The sequence below is a fragment of the Abramis brama genome (genome assembly GCF_963993115.1).
Source record: "Abramis brama genome assembly, chromosome: 8".
Taxonomy (NCBI): Eukaryota; Metazoa; Chordata; class Actinopteri; order Cypriniformes; family Leuciscidae; genus Abramis; species Abramis brama.
Window position 1 is genome coordinate 14,702,159 of NC_139970.1, and position 17,175 is coordinate 14,719,333.

The window sequence follows — 17,175 nt, forward strand, 5'->3', positions numbered from 1 at the left end:
TTTGATTTGCACTGAGAGATGATCTTATGGAAAGTACTCCATGCCAATCTCTAGGTACAAAATATTAAATCTGTCTTTTACACATTTCTGAGAGTACTTGCATTTTAATACTTGATTCCAGTGGACTCTAAACATTGCCCTTGTTTAATGTGAAAACCCAACTGTTGGGGTTTAATTGAAACAGATTTTTTTTTTTCTTTGGAGAACACTCACAGCTGTAATGAACAGAAGCCCAGAACATGTGGATATATTGACATTCAGAACATGCTGACTTTCTCATTTATGATATTTATGATATTTATACTTTTTTATGGTATACTACTGAATGTCAAAGTTGCAAGTTAATTGTAAGTATATTTTTGGCGGAAAATTAATCGTTTAGATTAATCGATACAAAAATAGTCGTTAGTGGCAGCCTTAATGTAAGTTTTTCCAAAGCCATTCAATAGCTTAATGCGAGAGACAGACAAATATTTATGTTGTCCAATTAAAGATGACGGAAACTCATGTGTCAGTCATTCTCCATTCAGCATTCAAATAGGGTGTCGCATTCGGTTGCGACAGTCAGCATGGTAAAACTCTCTCCAAGATGATTCAGCTTTCCCATTATTATACTTGATCTGTAGATAAATGTCTGTGGATTTGCATTAAAGACTTTATCTTGCTGGAGTTTACTGCTCTTTCTAAATTATGTGGTACTCTGCTTGAGAAGTACCACAGAATTTATACTTTTATACTTTTATTTCCTTATTTATGTATAATTGTATTTTTTCCACATTTATTTCTTTTTCATTTATGCATTTATTTATTTCCACATTTATTTATTTTCACATTTATGTATATATGTATTTGTCTACATTTATTTATTTCCACATTTATTTATTTCCATATTTATACATTTCTTCCTCTTTATGCTAATGAGGGGGGCGTGTTTTACCTCAGACATAGCAAGTGAGATCAGAGTGGCAGTGCTGAAGCTTTGAGGCCACAGTGACACCTTGTGGTGTGACCAACCAATATGCAAGAGGTTTGTGGATGTGCCTGTACAGGTCACGCAGGGAATTAATGATTTAGAGATGGGCAATATGGCCAAAATCTTATATCAAGGTTTACGTCTTTTAATTAGGGCTGTCAAAGTTAGCGCGTTAATCACGCGTTAACGCAAAATCATATTAACGGCACTAATTTTTTTAACGGGCGATTAACGCAGCGCATATTTTCTGTTTGACCCGTGGCCCAACCCTAGTTGGAGAAATGGAGATACACAGTGTTGCCAACTTAGCGACATTGCAGACCCCTTAGCGATTTTTTTTCCTTCAACAAAGCGCCCAAACCTTATTTAGTTTCTGAGAATCTACCGGCTCTCTCAGCACGCGCGCGCGCGCCTCTCTCTCTCTCGCTCGCTCGCGCTCTCTCTCTCTCTCTCTCTCTCTCTGCGTCTCGCGCGGAGGAGCAGCGCTTTAATTCAGTTAAACAGATATTATGTTGCTTCTCTAATTTTACAAATATACACGGATATTGTCTTTAGCTTATGTGTATTTGATTTCACCAGACGACGGCTCGATTATCAGAATTTTTGTGCAGTTTAACGTCTTGGAAGGGAGAGCTGGTTATGTTTATTGGGTCGCGTTTCAGTCACCATTTCAAATTCATTGCGTTGTTTGACAATAGAAACAGTAAAATATACCAATGAAAACAGTTTTATTGAGAATTTAGCTTCATCAAAATGGGCACAGAGAGAGACAAACTATAATGTAATAATAAATAATAAATGTACATTTAGCATTTTCAGAAGAGCTGCCCTGTCATGCAAAAATCTAAACATTTTTTTGTTAGTAAATTGCTCAGTGCAAAGAAAGAGAAGTAATGGGAACATGGTATTTCTTTGTTCTTTCTACATGTGTCTAATAGACATGAACAAGTTCTTTGAAAAAACATCTATGACCTTTAAAACATGTCTTGTCTTCATGCTCTATATTGACTATGGTTTCAATAATAAACATACATTTGCATAAAGCATCTATATTTATCCATGCCCACGTTGATTAGAGTATTACAAACTTGAAAAGTATTAATTTAAGGTATATTTAGAACAAATAAAAAAATGTGCGATTAAATGCGATTAATCACGAGTTAACTCACGACAATCATGTGATTAATTGATTAAAAATTTTAATCGATTGACAGCCCTACTTTTAATATCACCCTAATGATGTATATATAGTATGTATATAGGTTTACCATACATAGGCCTACTCTTTATTCCGGACATGGCTGTAAAACATCACAGCTCGGGATTTCTGGAAATGTCTTGGCACACAAGAACAGAAACCGCTGATAACAGACACTTTGACATGGAAGTGCGTGAAATTATCCACTATTAATCACATTTCATGTAAATGGGCTGGATGAGGCTGATAAAAGATTGTTTTTATTGTCGATGAGACCTCGCTCACCAGCTCAGAATGAGGAGAGAAACCAGTGCACATTTCACTGAAGTCTACGCAAGCATATTGATCAATCCATTTGAAACGCGACTGCAAATTCAGTTCACATTCACATTCACATTTCCTAATTTTGCATGTGCAACATGTGACAATTCAAATGCTTAAAAATATAATGCATATTCCAAAGATGCTGCTCTTAGATACTGATTAATCACACATCTTAGGCTAAATCATCAATTGGAATTATAAGGGATTAAATCAAACAAAAGGTGCATCATGTAAGCGCAGCTAGTGAGACACACATCTCATGCCATGCATTGTAGATACGTACACAGCTAACTGCATTTTTAATGTATCTTCCAAAAACAATGTTGACAGCAACAATAGAAACCAACTTTTCCATAAAGAGGTGATATTTCTGCTATAAATTGATTTCCAGGGGCATTTTTTTTTTAAACTTATTAAATGTATGCATCATCATGTACTGTATGTCATGTTCTTAATTTTAATCAATCAATTCAGTTAGAATAATAAGGCACTATGGGCAGTTACCAGTAAAATAAAATCCGTATCAACAAAATCCTTCTTCGCACTGCAGATGTTTGACGTGCAAAAGCGGACTCTGAATGGCATTAGAAATTATTTACACAGACTGTTTAATGCAGAGGAGCCATGGATGCATTTACACTGCAATTACAATTGAAGAAATAATGCTATGAGATTGTTTTAAATATAACATTTTGAATATAGAAATATGAAATGATGGAAACAATGAAATGATACGTTTAAATATTAAACTGAAACAGCCAGTAGGTGATTCATGTTCAGTTCACTTAGTTTTGTCATAGCCACGAGATAATAATTTGTGGGAACGTCATCCTTATAAGATCCTATGTTGAACGACATATAACCTGCGTGACCATAGCAACCTGGCACGGATAGGCCTATAATAATATTAATTTTTAATTAAGAAAAAGTGCGGAATTAAGAAATAATTATATTAACATTTTGCCAATTATATTGCACGTGATGGTGTCTATCCAGCAAGCAATCGAATGTTTACAATAAATGATCAAATAATATGCCTAAAACATCTTTATTTATCCCATCCACCCTCTTTTAAATTCATTCACTGCTCGTTAATTTTTTTATTTAATATTTGTATATTATTGGTTAAATTTATTATTCATTTTTAAGTAGCCTATTTGCTTTATTTTCCCCTTCATTTCCGTATCACTTTACCTGATTAAGACTTTTCTGTATATTTTAATTAAAGTAGCCTATATATTTTGTAAATACTGTAAATGCCCGAGCAATAAAGTTGTGACTTTATGACTGTATTTCTGTAGATTACACCAGTAGTCTATATGTGACAATAAATGAGGACACATTTTCATTTGTAGCCCCTCCTGCCCGTGACAGCATTCAAATGAAGTTGAACAACTGCCTTATTCTGTGCAAGCAGCCACATCATCTCACAGAAGGATGCTCAACTGTCGTTATGAAGCGAGTTTGGAGTAAAAAGCATGTTGTCTTTTGTTGGACAAGAGTATAAATGCTTCTCATGTTTGGAAAAATGTTTGACGCGTGTTGTTTTTTCAAATGCACGTTATAAGTGACTCAAACTCACAGTGCTTTCAGATGGAGCAGCGTTTACAGAGCCGTATATTAATGACAAGCTGTGCAAATAAATAAATAAATACATACATACATACATACATACATACATATATATACACTTCAATTTCAGACCCCTCCATGATTTCTAAGTGGGAGAACTTGCAAAATAGCAGGGTGTTCAAATACTTATTTTCCTCACTGTATATATATATATATACAGTGCAATGCATAAGTGAATACACCCATGCTAAAGTTGACTATAAAGAGGAATAAAAAATCATATTTTGGAAACTGAACTTAATGCCTTAATTTAAAAAATTAGGAAAAATCCAACCTTTAAGGACACCAATTTTCTTTGTGAATGAATAATGTATCGTAAATAAATAAATGTTCTTCCTTAAAATACATGGTGCATAAGTGAGTACACCCCTATGTTAAATTCCCATAGAGGCAGGCAGATTTTTATTTTTAAGTATTTTTTTAAAAAAAAATTTAGGATACTATGCATCCTGATAAAGTTCCCTTGGCCTTTGGAATTAAAATAGCCCCACATCATCACATAGCATTCACCATACCTAGAGATTGGCATGGGGTACTTTCCATAAGATCATCTCTCAATGCAAATCAAACTAGCTTTTAGGCTAACTGAAATAAAATCATGCCAATCTCTAGGTATGGTGAAGGCTATGTGATGATGTGGGGCTATTTTAATTCCAAAGGCCAAGGGAACTTTATCAGGATGCATAGTATCCTAAAAAAATTTTTAAAAAAATACTTAAAAATAAAAATCTGCCTGCCTCTATGGGAATTTAACATAGGGGTGTACTCACTTATGCACCATGTATTTTAAGGAAGAACATTTATTTATTTACGATACATTATTCATTCACAAAGAAAATTGGTGTCCTTAAAGGTTGGATTTTTCCTAATTTTTTAAATTAAGGCATTAAGTTCAATTTCCAAAATATGATTTTTTATTCCTCTTTTTAGTCAACTTTAGCATGGGTGTATTCACTTATGCATTGCACTGTATATATATATATATATATATATATATATATATATATATATATATATATATATATATTAGGGCTGTCAACGAATATTCTAAATTCGAATATATATTCGAATAGTTTTAAAAAACAGAAATTCGAATGTGAAAATTAATATTCGAATGTGGAAAAACCATAACGCCCGCGGTAGCAGAGGCGCGGCTGTCTGCTTTGCGAGTGGGCGCGCTGCCTGAGAGGTCAGGGACAGGTCACAGGAAGAAGCGTTAACGGTAAACAGAAACATTACTAAAGAGTAGGCTACTGTACTGACTGAATAGATATTGCGCAGCATGAATAAGGTAGGTTAGATACAGCAGTTCCATGCACTGCAGGCTTCCACTGGTTTGATTATTTACCGTTTCATGTCAAGGAAAAGTTCAATTTTTACCACAGCACAGCTCGCTCGGAGCGTTCAATGTCGGATTCGCGTCTAGTTGGACTCTTGAACATTTTGAATTCGCGCCGCGCGTCAAAAGCAAAAGTTTGATGCGCGGAGAGCGTGACGCCTCATTCGCGCCACAAGACCTCCAGACGCGCGTAAACGCGTCTTTACATCGACTTAACGTTGAAATCACTCGCGCCAGACGCTCTATTCGCGTTTGGTGTGTGAACGCAGCGGGTGAGGGCGAGAGAGAGAGAGAGTGCCTGCGAGTGAGCGAGCGAGAGTGAGGTCTGCGGTCTTGGCCATTAGGAGATTTACTTGTTTGTTTTTGTGTAGGTAATACGTTGTCAAATATGTTTAAACTTAAATAAACTACCTATACAAGTAGTTATGTCTCTTTGTATTAATTTGTCCTGTTATTGACGTAATATGCGTCATTGACAAAATGGCAACCAGATGTTCGAATAGTTCGAATATTCGTGTGTTTTTTAGAGGGAATATTCGAACGTCATTTTTGAGCAATTTTGACAGCCCTAATATATATATATATATATATATATATAAAACAAAATCGCAGCCTTTGCAATTTCAAAATTGTGACAAGCCAAAGCGGTTTAAATGTGATTACATGGAAATTGCGATTAATCATGCAGCCCTATTTGTAATATTTGAGAGAGAAAAACTGTACTGCAAATCTAAAATCCAACCACTTTAAGCACCAGTGGAGTTTTGCTGGCATCTAATGGGGAATATTTGGTACTGCACCCAAACAAAATCTTACTGAAAGCTAATTTTTTTGAGATATCATCCTCAAATTTGGAACACAACTTGTATAGATTTATGGCTTTACATTTCTAGCAGTTTTAGAGTTCAAAAGGTTTCATAAAATCTATATTTAATATAAAACAATGTTCATAATGTTCAAAAATCATTTTCATATACTTAAACCTCTATAACTTTTATGTATTTTCTGGTTTTACTTTAAGCTTTTTTTTACTTCAACAATAATCTGCCAAAATAAGGTGTCATACAGATATCACAGGTATTGAAGTGGGGGGTAGGCAAGCGCTTATTAGTCTGTATTGCTGACAATATAATATTGTATTTACGGAACTCTGAAAGATCAGTTCCCATTCTCCTAAATTTAATTACTTCTTTTGGGAGACTATCGGGTTATACAATTAATTGGTCAAAGAGTAACTTTATGCCTCTCTCTGATACTTACAGGCCTGTTTTTTTGAGAATATTCCGTTTAAGATAGTTAGGGACAATTTTACGTATCTCAGACTGACAATCCCCAAAGATCCCAAATTAATATTTAAGTTAAACTTTGTGGAGTTTCTTTCTAAACTCAAAAATAATATAGGGAATTGGAAAACTTTACCTTTGTCCATGATTGGCTGTATAAATTCAATTAAAATGGTTTATCTTCCTAGATTCCTATATCTTTGTCAAAATCTCCCTATTTTTCTTACCTCTGCTTTCTTTAAGGAACTGGATTCTATAATCTTGTCTTACGTTTGGAATTATAAGATTTCTAAAAGTCATCTACAAAAATCCAAGTCTTCAGGTGGTCTGGGTATGCCAGTATTTAAACATTATTATTGGGCTGCCAACATTAGGGCTTTAATGTTCTGGCTGAAGGGGACACCGGGTAACCTGACCCCTGAGGCCCCCTTGTGGGTACAAATGGAGACTAACTTGGCTGTTGGCACCTCCTTAACGGCACTGCTGTTCTCCAAATTGGATAAGCCTAAAGAGTTGAATAAATTAAGTTTTGTTTTGAAAAATTCAGTCAAAATCTTAAATCAGGTGAGAAAATGTTTGTCCCTGCCAGAGACCTCTGTTCATATGCTAATTTGTTACAATCATTCCTTTTTACCCCCGTGGTCTGATAGAATTTACCATGTCTGGAGGAAGAAGGGTTTAGGTTCCATTAAAGATCTTTATGTTGAAGGGCGGTTCGCATCTTTTGATCAGTTAAGAGAGAAATTTGATTTGCCTCACGCACATTTTTTTTCGCTATTTACAAATCAGAAGTTATGTTAGGTCCAAAATTTGTCATTTTGAACTCCTCCCGGAGAAGCATGTCTTTTTCGATGTTCTTTTTAATCCTCCTGACTCTAGGCATCTTATTTCTAAATTTGTTTGTTTATTTGGAAGCTGCCTTTCAGCCCCTACAGTAAGATTTAAAGAGGCCTGGGAAGAAAAACTAGGAGTTGAGCTCTCCGAAGATACGTGGGACAGGCGCTTGGCTACGATACATGCCTGTTCAGTCAATAGCAGACACCAACTGATCCAATTCAAAGTTATCCACCGCTTGCATTACACTAAAGCCAAATTGCATAAAAAATTTTGCCCTCTGTTTCACCAATGTGTGACAGGTGTAAGGTGGCAGAGGATACAGCCTGGTTTTGGTTTTGCCCTTTATTGTTTGGATTTTGGTCAAGCATTTTTGACTGGTACTCCAAGGCTTACAGTAAGCCTCTTTCACCGGATGCTGAACTTCGGCTTCTCACAGCGCACTTCCTGCCTTTCAGGTGCATTGCAACAGTCCCTAATGCTGGGCATGGTCGTGGCTAAGAGACTTGTGCTTAAAAACTGGAAATCATCCTCACCCCCTTCCTTCCAGATGTGGATTATGGACATGATCTCCGTCATACAGATGGAAAGACTTCGATTTTTGAGGACTGATTCTATTGAAAGGTTTTCTGCTATTTGGGGTTCATTTCTTGGGCATTTGGACAAGTTGACAACTCAGTCGGCCTCCAGTGACTTCTCTAAGGTTTAAACTGCATATCCCTTCTGGACACCTAGACTGTTATGCAGCTTTTTACTAATGTACTTTTATATATTGGACCCAATGTATATTATTTAAAAAAAAAATCTTTTTTTTTTTTTTTTTACTATTATTTTTTTTTTCTTCTTCTCTCTTGTGTGTATAGTCCGAGCCAGTGTTGTTTGTTCTGTTTTAACTTGAAAAATCCTTAAAATAAAGTATTTAAAAAAACAATAATCTGCCAAGGGTCTTCTTTAAAATGAGACCAGACTTAAGTCTGTGCTCCCAAGCTTCAAATTTAGCAACATAGCAACATAGCAACCACCAAGAACACCGTAGCAACTGCCTAGCAACCACCCAGAACACTCTAACAACCACCTAGCAACACCATAGCAGCCACCCAGAACACCCTAGTAACCACCCAGAATACCCTAGCAACCGCCTAGCAACACCATAGCAACCATCCAGAACAACCTAGCAACCACCCAGAACACCCTAGCAATGCCCTAGCAACCACCCAGAATACCTTAGCAACTGCCAAGAAACCATAGCAACACCCTAGCAACTGCCTAGCAACCACCCAGAACACCCTAGCAACCGCATAGCAACACCATAGCAACCACCCAGAACACCCTAGCAACTGCCTAGCAATGCCCTAGCAACCATCCAGAGCACCCTAGCAACCGCCTAGCAACACCATAGCAACCACCTAGAACACCCTAGCAACCACCCAGAATACCCTTGCAACACCATAGCAACCACCTAGAACAACATGCTAATCATGTTAGCATCATGCTAGCAACATGCTAGTCATGCTAACAACATGCTAATCAAGCTAACATCATTCTAACAACATGCTAATCATAGTAAAGCATGCTAGAATGTAGTAAATCATGTTAGAAACATGGTAAATCATGTTATAATGTGGTAAATCATGCTAAAATATGGTATATCATGGTATAACAATGTGTTAATTGTGTTAGCATCTGCCCAGTGGCGAGTTTTGCCACTGCAAGCACCACTCACATTTTCTTCAAGAAATGTACATTCTATTTGGAATTTTACTATTTCACCCCATTTCCTTAAAAATTAAAAATCAATTTTGTAAAATAGTAATATTTCATAAAAATAGTTCCTCTCAGCACCTTTTGGACAAAAATGTCCCCATTGAAACCCATTAAAACTGTAATTTTTAATCCCAGGGCCATTTAACTATAAAATGAAGCTAACTTTGAGAGGCTTTCATTCTGTTGGCAAGGCTTCAAAATTAAAAATGTTACTATTTTTTACCAGATGGTGCCATTTTCTCAGGTTTGGCCTATAAAGCAAATACTCGCTTTATTCCTGTTTTCTGCATATTATAGAGCCAATTGGATAAATTATGCAGCTATTTGTGTGGGTGTGTTGGTATGGATGTAAGAGTGTGGTTTGTATGTGTGTAATAAAAAAAATTGTGTGTGAGGATGCTATGAATTTTTCTTCTGAAAGGGAAACTCCTACAAATGCATTTGCAATAAGGTCAGCAGCAAAATAACTGTGTCCACGCCTTTTCAGCGCAAATTTATCAGTGCGTGTCTTTAGTATATCCTGACAGTAGTTTTTTAACGCCAAAAGAGGGTTTGCGCTGGCGCAAGCTGTAAGTAAATCTGGCCCTAAGCATGTTGCATAATGATTGTTCTAAGAATCTCAAAGAATATTTTACTATTTGTGTATTTTTTACTACTCTAATTATGTTCTAGTTGAGGTCACTTGTAACGCAAGTAGGGCCCAAATATAAACTCAAGCCCAGGGGCACCCAGCCCCGCCCTGATTGTATTTATTTGTGCTATTGCAATTTGTTCAGTTGTTCTTATTTTATTACTGACTGTTAGTTGACTTAATATTTATTAAAATACTAATAACACTTTTTTTTTTCATTTTGTGGTGGGGCCAGTGAAAATGTTTGCAAAGTAAAAATCTGAACCAGAAATGAACCAGTAGAAAAACTCCTTAGCATTGGGCCTCATATAGTTTATATAGAGACCAGGCCTGATAATCTCACCTGCGCATAAGCAACTTCTTTTCACTTGACTGCTTAGACTCTCAACTTGCTCCACCCGCACAGCAGAGAAAATGTCAGAGACAGAAGCTGTTATCTCTATCCCCCGTCGAAAAAAAGTAACATTTTGCAGTATGGGAATACTTTGGATATACTAAAAACTAACGTGTGTGGTTGTCCTCGAGGATAGATATCCAATTTGCAAAAAAATGTGGGCACAAGTGGCTGCAAAAGGAGAAAACAACATCCCTCCAGGCCATGTCCCGTTTATAACTTAAAATCCCACTGTAGTCAATAATTTTATCCCTTAAAGGGGACATTTCATGAAAATCTGACTTTTTCCGTGTTTAAGTGCTATAATCGGGTCCCCGGTGCATCTACCAACCCAGAAAACGTGACAAGTGACAACCCAGTAACTTAGTTTTGGTAAGCCTTTTTCTGCAAGCATGTAAAAAAAATAAGCCGATCAGTCTGACTTCTGACGTTGGAAGGGGATCTTGTTATAATATCTCCGCCCCTTAATCTGCTAGTTTCCACCCACGGCGCCGCCATTTGGTTTTCGTAAGCGACAACAGTGTAACCAGTTCTAACGCAATGGCAAAAGTTCAAGCAAAGCATGCAAACGGTTCTATCGTTGCTGCACAGACAAAAACACTATTTGACCAAAAAATGTCACAGCTGTCTTATGTCAACCTGTGTAAAAGTTAAACATGACGGTACATGCAAATCGATGAGATGAATCAATGTAACTCCACAACAACTACATAAATGTATCCACTAACTATTCAGAAACGTCCAGGTGCAGTCTAAAAGTTGCAACCTCTTCCTGAGTCTCTCCGTAAGGCTGCACTCTGCTACTGGTTATTTCTGAGATTCGCGTGTTTTGATATTGCCTGAGTATCCGAAGCTCGTGTAAAGAGGCAAATTTGAGCTGAAATTTCACAGACACATTCTGGGGACATCATACATTTATATTGCATCTTGTGAAAAGAGGCATAATATGTCATGTACAACCCTCTACACACATCTAGAATTGCCATTGGTTGGTACATTTTTTAGTTTACTCGCCAGACTGATATACTGTTTTATATATATATATACTGTTTTTTTATATATAAAACAGTATATCAGTCTGGCAAGTAAACTAAAAAATGTACCAGGCGAGTATATATTATATATATATATAGAGAGAGAGAGAGAGAGAGAGAGAGAGTAAACTAAAAAATTATCTTTGTAAAATGGCACAGCTTTTTAAGTATCTGAATGGTTCGGTTAGAAATATATTTCTAAATGATGACAGAAATATATTACTATTGTACAATAGAATGTACTTCTCAAAATAATAATAATACAAATAATACAAATTATGTAAACAATATTTAAGAATGTCATTGTTTTAATTTAATAAATCTCTGTTGTGCTGCAGTTTGGCAAAAAATAAAAGAATAAAAGTTGTTAATATTTCATTTACATTTTACATTTTGAAAACATTACATTTTAAAACATTAATCAAATTGTTAGATTTATGCATTCATTTCCCACCATTTTTGACAATATATTTCTATTAAATCATAAAAAGTGAAATTAATTTTCTGAATAAAATACATAGGACTCCATTATTCTTTTAAAAAATTACAAATTGTTAATATAAAAATAAAAATAAGTTGTTAAGCTAATCCATATTATTAAATGTAATTGACTATAAATGTTTTAAATTATTGAAATTTGAATAAACAAAAAAGTTTGTTATAATAAGGCATTTGTTCAAATTTCATTCAACAATGAATAAGATTAATTTTAATAAGAACTGATTGTTTAATACTATATAGGGTATTATTTCTGAGATGGTTATAATACCATAACAGTCATTTTAACTGATGATAATAATAACTGATTGTTTACAGACCTTGAAAAAAATAATTTGAAATAATAATAATAATAATAATAATAATAATACTTAGGAGAACTAAATTAAAGTAAATTCTCCATCTAATCGGAATAATTAACTAGACTTTTTTTATAGAAATATATCATTATAAGCCAAATCAAATAAATTTATTGATTTTTAAGGGCATTTACCCCGTTATTTTCTGTCCTTGCTGTGAAGCCTACAGACAAGAATATAATAGGCTTTATTTCAATTATTCAATTTGACTATGAAACATACTGACTTCTGTATGAGTGGAACCATCCTTGAATTAAAATATTATGTAAAAAAAAACTCTCTCCATAATATATGAATACTCTAATGTATATTTTATTATACACAGTGGACTGCTGGACATAGACATGACTATATCTGTAGGTCTACATGAACTAAGTAAATGACAGTGTGTGACCTCTCTGAATGTTTTCTGAGAATGACTGAATGAGATGTCCGTCTCTAGGCTTTGTTATGCTGAAAGCTCATTGTGGAGCTGATGGCTCCGCAGAGGTGAGAGTCGAACTTACAGCCGTCGTCTGCATCACAAAGACACACTAACAAAGTGTCGAATGTCGATTGCTCTCAATTTTGCACCAACTTGTCGCCGAAAAACCTTCCAAAATCCCAACTCAGCATGTCCGTTTTCCAAAGCTTTTAAATATGGAAATAATTTTAAGTTATCCTGATTTTAAGCCTTTCAGATCTTGTATCTGATGGCTTTGTCTCATGTTGCACAACACTTTTTAGAGGTGTTTTAATGGCATATTAATATACTAGTATGCTATACACTTCGAACAGAGAGACTGTCTAAACTCATTACAGAATAAGCAAATAATTTCTAGTAATACGAACAACGACAAAGTTCAGTTTAGTAGACCAAAACTTTAAAAGTAAAGCGAAGCAAGCAAACACGCGATTCTTCAATAAAGGCAATTGCAAAAGCATAAATCTTACCTTCACAACGCGTTCATAAAAGCTGGAAGAAATGACGGACGCCTCTCAGACCTCAGTCCTGTCGTGTATCGAACAACGCGCATTTTCCGTCTACATCCATAAACTTCATCAACTTCATGCAATGTTTACCATCGAACCGTAGTCGTGCTGAATCCTTCCTGCTTTTGCGTGTTTTACTAGCTGTGGATGCATGGGATAGGCCTGCAGTAGGAGGAGCACACACACACACACACACACACACACACACACACACACACACACACACACACACACACACACACACACACACACACACACACACACACACACACACACACACACACACACACACACACACACACACACAGACAGACAGACAGACAGACAGAGACAGATACTTTTTCGTTTCCAGCCAGACTGTGACCCGGTGTTACAATGTATTCGGCTCCTAAGATATTTGGTTCCACTGGGTGGCGCATGAGTGAATAAAGTAATTTTCCTTGATGTATTTTTCGGATAAATAGGTCATGCAAGTAGACAGCAGAGCAAACCCAATGTGCTAGTCTCTAGACTAATACATTTAAATTGGTCTTTTTGGTGTTATTGGCCCCTTTTTTAACTTGTGAGGCTTTAAAATTCATTTGAATAGTTTGTGTCGAAAACAAAGTCTGAAATAAACCTCCACAAATGTATCTGCCTAATAAAATGCATGTAAGCTATCCTGATGTGATTATTCTGTCATCCTTAATTTCTTGCTCATTTTATAGATAGCCAGTGTTTCACAACCTCCACAGGCCCATCGCTAAGACTCAAGTACCCCTCATCACCATACTACTTTTTTTCCCCTCATATTATAGTGGATATTGTGTAACATTAAAGTTACAAAGCTTTAACAATATTGTCCAAACAGTGGATTTTTTTTTCAACACTTTTGTCTTTAAGATGGGTCCACAAAAACACATAGCAATCCTTGGTTTTAATGAGTCATTTAGTAGCCATCCTGCTCCTGCCGAATGGTCTCGATTCGAGCGGGAGACATTTGTGCCCGCGTCGTAACCGAATCCCAAACAATCCCGAGATAATTCGTTCTCTGAGCAGGAGAAAGAACACTTTTCTTGGTGTTGAGTTTCAGCCCTAGAGAAACTAGATGAGCTAACACGATGTCTCTGTGTTGGAGCGCCATCTCTCGTGATTGTGCTAGAATTAGCCAATCGTCGATGTAATTCAAAATGCGAATGCCCCGGAGTCGCATTGGAGCCAGTGCTGCATCCATGCATTTTGTGTATGTGCGGGGTGACAGTGCTAGACCGAATGGAAGAACCCGAAATTGGTACGCTTCGCCCCCGAAAGCGAACCTCAGGAATTTCCTGTGTTGTGGCAATATTTCTATGTGAAAATATGCGTCCTTCAGATCGATCGTGACGAACCAATCGCGATGTTGAATTTGCGACACGACCGTCTTGACGGTTAACATCTTGAACTTGAGTGCTTTGACTGTGCGATTTAAGCCTCGAAGATCTAAGATTGGACGCAACCCCCCATCCTTTTTGGGTACTAGGAAGTATCTGCTGTAATAACCTGACTCCCTCTCTGGAAGAGGAACATGTTCTATGGCCTCTTTGCTCAGAAGAGTTTGCAGCTCTTGCGACAGTACATGCATCTGCTCCGGTTTCACGGTAGTGAAAATCACGCCGTTGAAACGCGGAGGACGACGAATAAATTGGATTCTGTATCCTAACTGTACTGTGCTTAATACCCATGCAGAAACGCCTGGCAGAAGTTTCCACGCTGCCAGACTTTCTGAGAGTGGTATTAATTTTAATACTTCCTTTTGATGGGATGTTAGATGTTCCGTGTCCGGAATGACAGCCGGAAACGACGGAACATCTAACATTTCGCTGGAAACCGCTGCCCCCCGAGGCACGAGAGGTGGCGGGGATGGAGTGGTTTTGTGAGGGTAGCTGGAAGGGACGAATAGGTCTTGAACGCGCCCCATCCCGCGGGGGACTACCCCCACTAGATTGGGCGCCAGACCATCAGGCCTTCTTTTTTCTATTAATAATAGTCCTGAGGTCTAGCTTGGGAGGTTGCTGAGCGCGGCGAGCCTGTCCCTAATCCCTGCGAGGGGGAGCACGGTCCGCTACGCTCTGCTTCTTAACCTCCCTGGCTTTTGAAGGACCGGGGCGGGGCTGGGTGGCAGACGGCCCCTCCCCTTGAGTGCGGCGAGGAAGAAACTGAACGAACGCTTCCTCATGTTTCTTAACTTCCTTAAAGCGTGTGACAACGGTGTTAACCGAGTCACCAAACAGCCCAGATGGAGAAATAGGAGAGTCGATAAGAAACAGACGATCTTTCTCTTTAATCCCTGTCAGATTAAGCCACAGATGCCTCTCCGTGCTGACTAAAGCAGACATAGAACGGCCGATGGCACGGGCCGTCTGCTTGGTCGCACGGAGAGACAAATCTGTGGCACGGCGAAGTTCAGTGAAAGATTCCTCGTCGATCGTACTGCCCGCACTCAAGTCCTTCAACAGGTCAGCCTGGTACGCCTGTAACACTGCCATAGTGTGCAGCGCAGCACCAGCCTGACCTGCAGCTTGATAAGCTTTTCCCACTAAAGATGATGTAATATGACAGTGCTTAGTGGGGAGGGTAGGTTTCTTAATCGAAGATGCCGATTCGGGTGAGAGATAGCTCGCGAGCGTCTCTTCAACCCGAGGCATCTCCGTATACCCCCGCGCTTTCGCACCCACGATAGTCGAAAAAGTCGACGTCGAGGGCACAAAAACGCGAAAAGTATAGGGTTTACTCCATGATTTAGACAGCTCATCATGGAGGTCCTCGAAAAAGGGGAGAGACTGATGTAATGTTCTCTCCCCCCTGCCACCGGACAGAAACCTATCCTCAAGCTTACTGGGTTTGGGGGTCTCTTGGTCGCGTGGCCAGTCAAGCTGTAACCTGGCCACCGCGCGAGTCACCACCTCTAGCAATTCCTCGACAGATTTCTTTTCGCGAGAGGAATGCTCAGAGGCTGGCTGCTCGTTATGATCTGACGAACCAAGAGATATATCATCCCCCTCGTGAACCGAAGAAGCACCGGAGCGCGCTTCGGGATCACGAGAAGGGATGTTAGGATCTGGTGACGCAGCAAGTGAAAGGGACGGACCCGTCTCTTGCTCGTCATGCAGATCCATACGAGAGCCCCACGTTGGTAATGCGGGTGCAGACTGGAAATAGTTCAGACGGGAGCGGAGCATTTTAACTGTGAGCTGGTCACACTGCTTGCACCCGCCCTTCTCTATAGCCAGTACCGCGTGTTCACACAACACACAAAGCAATAATCGTGTGCATCCAGCTCAGACATGGGACGGGAGCATGGAGGAACACAGCGCTTATTGCTTTGTTGACTCATTTCACTTCTTTTTTTTACTTTTTAAACTCTATGATGTAGCGAGAGAGAAAAAGATTTTGGAAATGAGAAATATGAAAATTCTGCACACTGCCTGTAGTAAACTAACTCCTAACAACAGATCTGTATCAGAACGAAGGTAGAGAGAGAGTTTTTTGACGCACACACTCTACAGTAATGGTCTGAAGACAAAAGACCTGACGATGCACCTGTGGCTCATCTACTTATAGCCTCGTGTCGCGGGGGGTGTGCCGATGACGTCACCGACCGAGGCTATATTACCTCCGGGTCAATTCCATCGACGTGTTATACACAATATTCACAGCTGGTCACGATAAAATATGTTCCCAATGCGCTGAGCAGCGCAGCATCGATTGTAGCTTTCGAAAGGGAACTCGATCTTGGGCTTTCTATACATACTCATAGACTTCTTCTGATGTTTCATAAGCCATATAGATGTCCATATCTGACCTTTTGAACTTATTTGTGGTCAAAGTGTCCTCAAAATTTTTCAAACTATATAAAGTTATAGACTCCTTTTGATGATAAATCAGCTATACAGAGGTCCCCTTTTGACCTCCTGAACATATT

At 38.1% G+C, this 17,175-nt stretch overlaps 1 protein-coding gene across 2 annotated transcripts in view; it reads right to left on the minus strand.

The window, feature by feature from the left end:
• The window catches only part of LOC311088581 (activin receptor type-1-like), a 62,044-nt gene extending 48,435 nt beyond the window's left edge, over positions 1–13,609 (minus strand). Inside the window, exon 1 of one of the 2 annotated variants that reach the window (XM_084122776.1) lies at positions 13,197–13,609. The gene's annotated coding sequence lies outside the window, so the exon portion shown is untranslated. The remainder of the gene's footprint in view (positions 1–13,196) is intronic. The other variant, XM_084122774.1, reaches the window with a different exon arrangement.
• Positions 13,610–17,175: the final 3,566 nt, after the last annotated feature.